We start from the raw sequence: 13385 nt of genomic DNA on the forward strand, positions 1-13385 counted from the left end.
AAACACACTCCCTAAACGTTTATGAGATTGTCTTTGTGGTGTTCCAACACCTTGGAACCCTCATAGCAATCCCAACTTAGTATAAAGTTGGAAGCCCAAAAACAAAGAAGTGAAAATCTGCTCAACATAGGCTTCTCGGAACTCCGAGAGATTCCTCGGAGCTCCGAGAAATGGACCAGTAGAAATTTTCCAACTTCTGTTTGTATTCCCGGAACTCCGAGATTTTTTCTCGGAACTCCGAGACCACTATAACGGGAAGAAATATAGCTGTTTGGAACTTTGCCATTATATTGAGAAAATACTTACAAAATATAACTATTTTGACTGTAAACCTGTTTGTACTCCTTTTGATCCAAGTATTAGATTGTATGCTAATGTTGGTGATAGCGTAAATCAAAAAGAGTATGCTAGTATCATTGGTAGTTTGAGATATTCTACAGATTGCACTAGACCTGATATTGCATATGCTATTAGTTTAGTATTGTGGACCCCGATCCCGGGGACGGTGCGCGAGGGACACGAGATCCCACGTCAGTCCTCTAAGATCTCCACAATGTGAAGGAGAGCTCTACCAAGGAACTCTCGAAATGATGCCACTCACAGCATGGGTGGCGATATAAATGAGATACCTCTCAATTCAGGGACCAGCCCGGAACCAAGATGTACCTATAACAAAGAAGAGTCGCCATCCAAGGAAGTAGGCCCTGGATCTCATGAAATACTCTATTGCAACGGATAACTAGAGATACAAAAGTCTGTGCCTGATGACGAATGGGGAAGGTATTAAGCGCCCCCAATTCGCCCAAGTGCAAGCACCTGGTCTCTTATGCCATTTTTAATTAATTTTGAAGAGTTTTGGGCTAAAATCATGTGAAATGGGAACGAGTATCCCCGAAGAAACGTCTATCTAAGCATGCATGACCCGGGGATGGGCAAAAGAAAATAAACATCCAAATCCTGACTCACCGCATCTACTCGTAACCCATCATCACATCTGGGAAAGCAATAACACCCGCATGCACAGCTACAGCTAAGCAAGTAATAGCAGATATGATAAGCAGAAAAGCAGTAAATATCTACAGCTAAGCATGTGAAACTAAACGCACAAGAAATAAGCAAGCTGAAAGTAAACACACAAGGAACCAAAGACAAACACACGATAAACTAAAAGATGCGAGGGAAGAAAAGAATCATAAAATAGACGGTATGCGCAAACCCAAAATGCCAGGGAAAAGAAAATGGGACATACGATAGACTCAGGGAGTAATTCTAAAGGAATCGAGCTCAGTGATCATGATCCGCTAAAGATCGGACAAGTCTCGCGATCGTCATAGCCTATCGTTGGGCTCAGCGAGGACAATCCCTGTGAAGGGGCCACGCTACGTCGTCGCCCATCCCTAAACCCGATAAAACATCGGAAAACCGATAAAATCGACAAACCACGATAAAAATCAGAAATGAAATGAAAAGAAGGCTCCGAGTGACCTGGCAATCACCATCCTTGCCCATTTTGGTTTTTGTATTTTTTGAAAAGCTTGAAAGATTTTTTTGGATGCTGAAATGATTTTTTTGAAGGGTTTAAATGATTTTATTGAAAAGTTTAACTGAACTTGGGATGACGATCCCAAGCTGCCTACGTACCCTGTAGAAAGGGATCAAGCCAACGTAGTTCGACACAGCTTTTCGAAAATCGCTTTTGTTGTTTTTTTTATGTTTTTGTTGCTTTGTATTTTTTATGTATTTTTATCCCTTTTGATTGAAAGGGGTTTTTGGCTCAAGAGGTTGCTGCCTGTCATCGCCTAGACCCGACGAAGCGTTCCTATAATCGAGGGAATCCCGAAGCCCGAGCAAGATCCCTAGGAACGTGAAGAGAGTAGTCCCGAAAGAAGACAAGATAGAACCCTTGAACCCTATAAGAAGCAAAGGCCCCAAAGAATGAGGAATCCCTAACCCCCCAAGTGATACATTACAAACTACTGAACTGGGACAAGTTAACATACATCATTGAATAAGCGTCACAGAAGATTCACCACAAATTAGATGAATAAAAGATAACAGACTTTGATAAAATTCAAGGAAAAGAATAAAGCATTTATTACCTTCTCTTTTGCTTCTCATCTCTGCACTTTGGATTCGTCTCTGCCGGAACTAGTGATGGCGTGATCGGATTTGAAGAATTTGGAAATGGTGATGAGGGTATCAGAGTTGTGGTGGAAGAGATGGGTTGGAATTAATGGAGGGTTAGAGGAGGTAGGACACATGTGCAATGGGTTTGGGGATTTTAAAAAAAAAATTGAAAATCTGCTGAGAGATGCTTGTGGAAGTGGAGATGGAAGGTGGGAATGGGTTTCGGTTTTGGAGGTGGTGGTTGGAGAAGATGAGGGTGGAAGAGTGTTTTCGAAGTGGGTTTGGGGTGGAGATGGGTTTCGGTTTTGGAGGGGGCGGTTGGAGAAGATGAGGGTGGAAGAGGGTTTTCGAAGTGGGTTTGGGGTGGAGATGGGTTTCGGTTTTTGGAGGTGGTGGTTGGAGAAGCTGAGGGTGGAAGAGGGGGTTTCAATGGAGGTTTGGGTGGTCGGATTCCGGCAAGCCTGCCGGAATCAATGGAGGTGGCTGGTGGTTCGATGGAGAGGAGATGAGGGTGGAAGAGGAAGAGGGTTTGGGCGTAGAAGAAAGTGGCTGTGGAAGAGGGTTTTAAAAAATCTGCAGGGGTGAGAAGGACGGTGGATAGGGGCGATGGTAGTGGTGGTTGGAGTTGCAGAGGTGGTGGAGGGGGTTTCAATGGAGGTTTGGGTGGTCGAATTCCGGCAAGCCTGCTGGAATCAATGGAGGTGGTGGCAATGGAGGCCGGAAAATGGACGGAAGATGGCCGCTCCCCTCTCCCTCTCTATTCTCTCTTTCTCTCTGTGATATCCAAAAAAAAAATATCCAGAAGAACCTCTCCCTCTCCTTTTTTCTCTTTTTCTTGCAGCCCCTCTCCCCCTTTTTTCTTAGGCTCTCTCCGTTTCAAGCCCTAATCGACCCTCTTTAAAGGGGAAATGGCAGTTTTGCCCCTACTTTTTCCATGGACAGCCCCTCTTTGTAGCACCTTTCAAATCCATTATTTTATACTAGAAGGGTGGCCTGGGTAGAAAATGGGGGGGGGTTAACATTTAGCTCTTATTTGTTTACTGCCCATGGGGTTGGTATTAGCACACCCATATTGGATATTTCACCTCCCTCCTGTTTGATTTTGAGATTAAAAAAAAGCGGATTAGAGCGCAACTTGGGTTAAATTTTCTCAGAGTCAGGTTGGGCTATTAACTTAGGATCATGTCAGGTTCGGATATTTTGGGAAACTTTAAATTTGGTTCCGGACCTTAGGTTTCGAGAACTTGAGACTTGATTCGGGAAGACAGTGAATTCGGTTTCGGGACTCGGATCTCGGGATTTATTCAAAAATTATTTTTTTTTGGGAAATTGGGGCTAGGTCAAAATGGGGTGTCTACAAGTATGTAAATATATTAGTTGTCCTAGTATAGAACATTGAAATGCTATATCACGTGTTATGAGATATCTTAAACGTACTATTACTAATGGGATTCATTTTCATTGATTTCCTGCTGTCGTAGAAGGATTTATCGATGCTGATGGAATACTTTGTCAGAAGATTCTAAGGCTACCACATGTTACGTATTTATCGTTGGTGGTGGTGCAATCTCTTGGAGATCTTAGAAACAAACTATAATCGCTCAATCTACTATGGAATCCGAACTAATTGCATTAACCTCTGCTTGTGAAAAAGCTACTTGGTTAAAGAAGTTTTTATTTGACATAACTATTTGGGATAGACATGTTTCTGCAGTTTTGATTCATTATGACAGCATGACAGTCATTGGAAGAGTACAAAACAAGTACTATAATGGAAAGTCGCGACAGATACGAAGAAAGCATAGTACTGTAAGAGAGTTGATACCCAATGACGCAGTCACCGTTGATTTTGTGAAATCAGGTGACAACTTAGCAGATCCCTTAACTAAGGCCTTGTCAAGGGAGAAAATCTGCAATACATCGAGAGGGATGTGACTTAAGCTCATTAATAAGTAATTACCTATGGTGGATACCCAATCTAGGGATTGGAGATCCCAAGAACTAGATTTTTAATGGGAAAATGAGTTATATTGTAGTTGGTGGATAATCATGCTAAATATGAGTTTACCTCGAAGTCCATCCCTATGGTGTAACTCGGCATGATATCTTAAAGCTTTATGAGCTTGAGTATTTTACTCTAAGTGAGATCTATAACTCATACAAGTGGGATGTCTAGGCTACAGGAGCATCCTTAATAAACTCACCTACATGTTTCCTAGGAAGTGGGGCCGCTTCCAAAGAGAATGCAGGCTTAATTCTTTTTTGCTTACATGGACACTGAGATCGTCACAAGGCCGTATTGTGCAAGCTTGGAAGAACCAATAGAGCACTTTAGCTTCGTGAGTGTGGTGTATTTATTTTTGTTCCCAAGGGTTGTAGTTCAAGACATAGTCACTATCAATTCCTGACAGTTAGAATACTCTTACACTAAGTAAAGGTTCAAGACATAGTAACATTTATTATGCGTGTTGCTTCGCTAATTGCCCAACACAAATTCTTTACATTTCGTTTCCTATTAAAATAAGTGGGGCATTGGTATTTTAATACAAAAATGGCTCTTGTTGGTATTTTACAAACTTTGTTTTGTTTACAAAAAGCAACCACTTTGGTGTAGAAAGTGAGTTTTTGTAACGACCCGGATTTCGGAAGTCCCGAAGCTCAGCCCATTAACTAACATACAAAAATCTTGGTGAAATAAAACCAATATTAAAGCAATATCCAACATCAAATAAAGTAATTTGTCTCAATGCCTCCTCATGAAAACACAAAATGAGATGATTCCAAGTTTTAAATTCCATACATAAAGGAACTACCCATAGAATCTCTAGAACGCCGCTCTTTCACAATTTCCCATCCTCGGCCTGATCGTCTTTATTGTAAGTTGTTTCCACCCTGAAAAATATTTTTGGTGTGAGTTTCAACCATAGAAACTCAGAAGGGAAAATAAAGTTTTATATCACCTAAAACAGGAAAGAAAAGTTATAATATAAAATCTAATTCATCTTCTTCATAAATATTAACTTTACTAATACATATCGAAATTGAATTACATAATAGCATTACTAACTTCTTATGGTGGATTTTCTTTTATGCAACATTACTAGTATTGTATAGTGTATATCTTATACCAATGTCATGATTCATGCATGCAAGAAAACTTATTTTCTTTTTATGCATGAAAACTTATTTTCTTAGTCGAGAGGCATGAATGTCAATACCCATCCCTCGCACTACCCACGGTTAGGCTCATCAAGGCAGTAGTACGAGAAGGTCATATCATATCCTAATCATCATAACATACCCAATCCATCCGATTTACCGGTGTGCGAAAGGGGTACTTAGTCCAACCGATTTACCGGAAACGACTGAGGCGGACTATGCGCAAGCCCTCATATCCTTGGTTTAATGAAATGCAAGTGTGACAACCCAAGAGAGGGGTGAATTGGCTAATTAAAAATTTTGGGCTTAATTAGGTGGAAGATTAAGAGTTAATACATTAATTAAGCTCAAGTGAATATTCTAACCCTTGTTCAAATAAGCATAGTAATGAAGGCTAGGGTTTAGATATTCTAATCACGTGCATTTACTAACCCTTGTTCAATTTAAAACATAATAACAGGTTCGGGTTAGAGTTTACCAATCACCACAAGTGCAAGAGAAGAAGGAGAAGAAGAGTCATCCACAAGGAACAAGATTTATAGTGGTTCGGTCTATCACAAGACCTACTCCACTCTTCCAAGTTTATCTCCTTGGGATTCTCCACTAAAAATGAGGTTCTTCAATGGCAAACCTCCAAGCCCTCCAAACTCCTTCTCCACTCCAAAGGGGACAAACTCTTTCTGCACGAAGCCTTGCGAGGAGACACACCCTCTTACAACGATTCTCCTTTCTAACCGGGCCGAATCGGAGACCCTCAAATACAATGGATTCACCTTTGTTACTAGGCTGAATCGAAGACCCTCTTCTTGATTCACCTTTCTTACCGGGCCGAATCGGAGACCCTCTATGAAGAATAAAATAAAAAGAAAAACTTGCAATGCCTTTTGATAGGCGGATTTCAACTTTGATAGCTCACAATTACTCCAAAGAAATATACAAATGTAAAGCCTATAGAGTTCCTCTTGATAAGATGTGAAAATACAACCTCAAAGAGGTTTAGCTTTTGATAGAAAACTTTAAGCTCAAAAGGATAGGATTTGATCTTTCAAAATGGTTCAAAAGCTTGTTAGATAGGTTTAGATATTGTATATATAGTGTTTTTGAAAATATGACCGTTTGGGGGTAAAATTATAAAAAACTGGGTTGAAAAAGTCAACCTGCGAAATCCCCAACGGCTAGTTTACCAGACCGCAGCGGTCGACCGGGCTACAGCGGTCGCCCGCCCCTATTGGGCGCACTTTTTTCTTTTCAAATTCCTTACCGTTGCGGTCGACCGGCCCCATGTCGGTCGCCCGGCGAGGGCTACCTGTTTGCTAAAAAATTTGGCTCATAAACCTATCCGTGGTCGACCGACCCATAGCGGTCGCCACCCAAACCCATGATGGATTGTTCCTGGAGTTCCAAGAACACCTCCGCGGTCGCCCGGATCACCCCGGTCGACCGGCCAGCCAATATCCGGCTAGTGCTGAATTTCCAACTACCTTGTCGCGGCCGCCCGGGACACCCTGGTCGACCGGCCCTGTATAAAATTCCATTTTTACTTTAAAAGTTCAGGGGCTTTTGAGCCATGGTCCTTGGGCTTAAGTCCTAGGTTTTCAAACACATTTTTGGGTGTATGTATAGTTTTCAGAGATATAAAAAGTTAAGTATGAAAACTATTTGAAAACCTATTCAAAATGCATTCTACATAAAATCAAGAGGACTCTAAATACATTCTAAAAATGAATACCATTGAGTCTTCTTGGAATGTATCAGCTCCTTTGCACTTTCTTGAACTTCTTCAGCTTGTGAGTGAACTTCTTCAACTGATTTGGCTCTTGTGACTTCTCCTACAATCTTCAATGCAAGTTGAAAGGTACATGAGGTGTCACGATGGCATGTTCAACTCCAAGCTTCTTCTTGACACTTGATAGGGAACTTGTGGGATCTTGAACTTGAGCTTCTTAACTTTGAACATCCTCCCAATGGTGATGTCTTCACTATGAGTGCAAGCTCTTGATCATCATGTGTGCGGATCCACAAGCCATGTATTGAGATGAGTTGTGTAATGACGATTATGATATGAAATTCCTGTATATAACACAACACTTCAAAGCAACGCATCAGTCCATAAAAGCTAATCAATTTAGTTTGCTAGCATCAAAATAATAAGGTAAAGTGAATGTTTGAACCTATGGAAACCCTTGGGCTTACATTTAAGGGTGCCACCCTAAGGACGCGGAATGAACCCACCCTTTTCATAGCTATACGGCATTCCATATTCTTGGTTTAAGGGTGCCACCCAAAGGACGCGGAATGAACCCGTACTTTTCATAGCTATATGACATTCCATATTCTTGGTTTAAGGATGCCATCCTAAGGACGCAGTATGAACCCGCCCTTTTCATAACTATAAGACATTCCATATTTTTGGTTTAAGGGTGCCACCCTAAGGATGCGGTATGACCCGCCCATTTCATAACTATGTGACATTCCATAGTGCTTTGCGATGCATAAGGCCTCAAATCATTTTCTTTCTTGTTTTGCAAAAAAATGCAGATATGCAATAAACATAGGATCTTGGTTTGCAAACTTATGCATGATGTTTTTGAAAGCCCATGATGTATAACCCTCCTTTTGCGTAAATGTCTTATCATTCTTTCAATCATATATTTTAACATTAACATAAAGGGATCAAAATAAAGTGTTTGTAACTTTCATGGGCAAGTCAAATATAAACATAGAAGGGCCATTATCATAGAAAAAAGAAGTGCCCAATTATTTCTTTCACTATAGAGAGAGAACTGAAATGTGTCGTATCATGTTTTGATAAATGTAAGCCCAAGGGTTCCCATGGGTTCAATCATTCACCTTTACCTTCTTGTTTTGATGCTAGCAAACCAAAATTGATTAGTCTTTATGGACTAATGTGTTGTCTTTGAGTGTTGTGTCTTAGACAGGAACTTGACATGTCATATCGCCATTACACAACTCAACACAACTCATGGCTTGCGGATCAAGATACAAAGGAACCAATGAGCTTGCACCTACATTGAAGACATCAACCTTGGAAGATGTTCAAGGTAAAGAGCTCAAGTTGAAGATCCCACAAGAATGCCTAGCAAGTGCCAGTAGGAGCTTGGAGTTGAACAAGCATTGGCGACACCTCATGGACCATTCAACATGCTCAAGGAATGGAGGATGTCACAAGAGCCAAAGCAAGTCGAAGAGTTCACTCGCAAATTCAAGTTGTCCAAGAAAGTGCGGATGAGCCAAGCAATCCAAGAAAACTCAAGGATTATCTTTTTATATTGTATTTGGAGTCCTCTTGTTTTAAATGTATTTGCACTTTCAAAGGTTTTCAAATGGTTTTCATAAACAAATTTAATATCTTTGAAAACCATCTACACTCCCCATAACATGTTTGAAAACCTTGGACAAAAGCCCAAAGACTATGGCCCAAGTCCCTGAATTTTTATAATTAAAATCAAGTTTTCAAAGCAGGGCTGGTCGACCAGGTTTCCCCGAGCGACCGCGGTAAGGTGGCTGGAATTTCAGCACCTACCGATACATAGCGGGTCGGTCGACCGGGGAGTCCCAGGCGACCGCGGATATGTTTCTGTCGATCAGAAACAAATCCATCATGGTTGGGCTGGTTGACCACCATAGGACGGGGCAACCGCGGATAGGGATTTGGACAAAAATAAAAAGTCCAGGTTGCTCACCTCGGGCGACCTCCGTACCTAGGCCGACCGCAACGGTAAGAAAATTCAAAATAAAAAAGGTTAGCGCCCGATAGGGTGGGCGACCGCGCAGGTATCGAAAAGTAGCCGTTAGGGCTCAAACAACTAGATTTTTCTAAGCTAGTTTGTTACGTTTTTACCCCCAAACAGTCATATCTTTCTATGGGCTATTTATACCCTATCCTAACTCAACTAAATAACCTTTTGCCAAATCATTTTCAAATCCTTTGAGCCTAAACTTTCAAATCTAAGGTTCTTTAGTTTTATCCTCTTTATGCTTTGATTTGTGCATTTTCATTTATCAAGAGGATCTCCATAGGCGTTCACTTGCTTATTTTCTTGGAGAGATTATGAGCTTCCATTATTGTAATCCTCCTATCAAGAGGCTTGAGAGTTCTTCATTTTAGTTCTTTATAGTAAAGAGGATTCTACGCTTCAACCCTATAGAAGAAGAAACTTGATTGTAAAGAGGGTTCTACGCTTCAACCCTATAGAAGAAGAAGCTTGGTTGTGAGAGGGGTTTTCGCTTCGGCCTTAAGGAGAAGCTTGATTTTAGAGGATCTCCGATTCAGCCCGCTAAGAAATGAGCATCCGGAGCGGAGAGGGTTTGTCCCCTCGTAGGTGGAGAAGACGTTTGTAACCGAGGGCTCATTGATCCGGCTCGTTAAGAGTGGATGATCGCTTAGTGAAGCTTCAAGGAGGCCTTGAAGAGTGGATGTAGGGCTTAGTCCCGAACCACTATAAAATCATTGTGTACCTCCTATTGTCTCTTCCTCACTCTATCTCTCTCTCCCTTTGTGATTGGTAAATTATAACCCTCTTGTGTGTTTATATTTTAATTGAACAAGGGTTAGTAAATAAGTGATAGTAATATCCAAACCCTAAATTGATTGTCTTGTTTATTTAAACAAGGGTTGGATTAATTAGTGCTTAATTAATAAATTGCTTTTTAACAATCTACCTGATTAAGTCAAGAATTTTCAATTGACCAATTCACCCCCCCTCTTTAGTTACCACACTTGCATTTCAATAACGATGCTACTTGTTTAGTTCCATTTTTCATGGTTGTTATAATACCCAAGATGCTATAAACATTTAATCAGAAAAATATAATATGGTACTTTGAATCAGTTCGTCATCAAATCATAAACGTAAGATTGTTTACACCCAATTGACAAATTTGCTTATATAACATATTAAACAAAAAACGGCAGGATCTAATTAATCTAATATTGTATGTCCAAACAATTATTAAATCTAATATTTACTTCAATTCAAAGGATGTAGAAAATAAATCTTTCATGAAATTAAATGCTATAAAACATAAATCTCCACCTACCTCTTTACGCAATCCCAACTCCGGATTGCCGAATCTCCGGAGGAAATCTCCACCTTTGTTCCTTCTCTTTTCATTTCTTTCTCTTTCTCCATCTCTCTGTCTGTAGTGAACGGTCATGGGAGTAGTTGCAACTATGCATCTCGAAATGTAGAAAAGTTGAAATTGAGGAGAGGACCTTGGACCATATAAGATTTCATCCTTGTCAATTACACTGCGAACAAAGGCAAAGGTCGATGGAACTCACTTTAGGGGCTGGTATCAAGGTTGGTTGGAGGGTTGAAGGAAGTGGAGATCGTGGCTCATAAAAGGACGGTCTCTTGTTTTAAATCAATACCCTAGAACTCTCCACCGTCCAACTAATCTCAACGGAAACCTCTTAATTATCCTCTTGATTCTCCTAAAATCTCTCCATCTTTCCTAATTTCGTGAGATACTTTCCAACTTGCCATCCTAATTTCCTCCAATGACATATGAATCCTATTTCAATTACACTAGAAAATCAAAAGTAAATTTAATATTATTAGAATTTTACCTTGACCAAAACTCCCATCTAATGTTAGCCGTTTCTACCCTTTGAACCCATTATATCTTCCTTGTAAAACAATTAATACCAAAACATCTCCTTCAAAGCTATATTTAATTACCAAAGATCTCTCAAATTATTCCAAGTAAATAGCTACATGACTCTTAAATATCTCTTTCCTATAAAACAGCCACGTACTCTTTCCAAAACAAAATAATTTCAGATCACAATTTAGATAGAAAGTAGGACTTGTGGGAAGTTTAGCCGAACAACGAACTTACTTCAAAAGAGATTTGGTTATGCTTTGATAAAATCGTGTAATACTAAGAAGATATTCTATAGACACAATCCTTCCATATCCTAGACTATCTTCCAAATCACAAACAACTCAACAAAATCCAACAAAATCAACTCTCGTCAACATCCCTACAATTCAGCTACTTTACAATCCAATCCAATTCTATCCCACGGATTGAAATTTCTAAACTAACTCTCTACAAAACCAATATCAAAGAGGATGGCCCACCATTTACACCTCATCTTATGTGATGGGGCCCACCATTTCACACTTCTTGTTTTGTTGGGAAGGTACAACCATCTCTAGCCAAACGGATGTTGCCTTCCATTTTATCAACTCATCCTTTGATGGGTAGGGCCCACCATTCTAAACACATGCATGCCTCTTAAAATCTCTTTCTACTATTAACCTTCTTTGCAACACATCCATTTCACCCAATCCAACCGTCCAATAATAATTCAGCCCACACCAACTTGATTTTACAAAAGTCAGAACCTACAACTAGTGATATAATATGTCATGCTAGGAATAACAACATAAAAGAACTGCTTCTTCCATTCTCACACTACCATATTTAGGGTACTCCATTTTCACTTAAGCCTTTAGGAAAATGTAGAAGCTACTAAAGCATGGCTCATTTCTAATGTCCTCTTGAATAGAATATATCAAATTGAATACCAAACTTAAACTGAAATTTAAGACTAACAGCAGCCCTTATTTAAGGATGAGGCTAATCTTTCATTTAATTGGCATATTCGAATTAGGAAACCTATACAAAATCCTATTCCTAATTAACCACACAAACTTCATTTCACTAACAACAACAACTTATCTATAATCTCAAAAATATAGGAATTAATACTCAACTTAAAGAAATTACAATTTAAATTTGGTTTTGCATCTCCTTTTTTTTTAAAGTCCACTCAATCATTAGAACCCAACTTACACAATCTCCTAAACAATATATTTCCTTTGGAAAATATGCCTAATAATAATAACAACAACATCAACAACACTTAAAAAACAAAACTAAAACTCTCTTTTCATGTTAACTTTAGCTAAAACTCTCTTTTCATGTTAACTTTAGTCATTGATTTGGATGATCCGATTACTTTGATAATAATTGGAAGATAGCACTCAATAGACTAAGATGCGCCTGCACCACCGACCCAAGGCGGGGTCGGGTATTACAGTTTTCCTTCTTCCTTCACAAAAGTAATAGTCCCGTATTGGAAAGGGAAGAAAAGATTCTAGTTATATTGCTTTCCACTTTCATTGCTTTGTGAAGGAGAAGAGAAGAAAGGGGGGCCTACGTGCATGAGCCACCAAGTGGACCTGATGGGCTTTTGGTTATACCACAAACGCGCGCTGCCCAATCCGGCGACGCTCGGCCGGCCGCCGGGCATGTAAACTGAAGTTTTTCCCTTCCCCTAAATTTTGATTTTGTCCGTCAAACTTAACTTTACCTTCGCCGTTCTATAATAACGCCGATGTTATTGGGCAAGCCGGCTTACTATAACACATCATAATTTGGGTGGTCTTGATCAACGGTAGCAATGATGCACACACCAAAATTGATCGATGTATTTACAATTTTATATGCGAAAAGTTCAAAAAAGAGTTTTTCTACCGGAGATCAAGCTTGGCCCCAACTATACCTCAAGTGAATGATGCGTAGGGGTGCAACTTGGGTCGGGTTCAACCCGAAAAAAAGTCGGGTCAGATCGGGTTTGGGTTCAGGTTCGGGTTCGGGTTCGGTTTGAGTTTTCCCAACCCGGGTTGAGTTCGGGTTGAGGGCTTTGGCAACGTGACCCGAGTTAAACCTGACATTTTAATCAAGTTTTTCTACTAAGCTTAAAAGCTCGGGTTAGTTCAGGTTGAACTCCGGTCAGATCAGGTTTGGGTGGGGAAAAGGGTTCCTCGGATTGGGTCGGGTTGAAGCTTGTCGGGTAGGAACTCCGGTCGGGTTCGGGTTGAGTAAATGGTTCCTCGGGTCAGGTTCGGGTTGGCCTCATCCGACTTGAGTTGTACGCCTAAATTGATGGGATATCTGTTGCCTAGAAAGCGGCCCATCCTCAGTTGGCCTCCCATTGATCGGATGATCCTAGCACGTTGATCTATAAGGCCGTGTATAAGGTTCCTTAATCTCATCGATTGGATGTACGTTCATGGTCTACTCCACCAGATCAACGGTCCCGATCAGATACATTTGCCCCA

The sequence above is a fragment of the Tasmannia lanceolata genome, unplaced genomic scaffold (genome assembly GCF_043159265.1).
Source record: "Tasmannia lanceolata isolate RefF3 unplaced genomic scaffold, GAP_Taslan_0.1 ptg000013l, whole genome shotgun sequence".
Taxonomy (NCBI): Eukaryota; Viridiplantae; Streptophyta; class Magnoliopsida; order Canellales; family Winteraceae; genus Tasmannia; species Tasmannia lanceolata.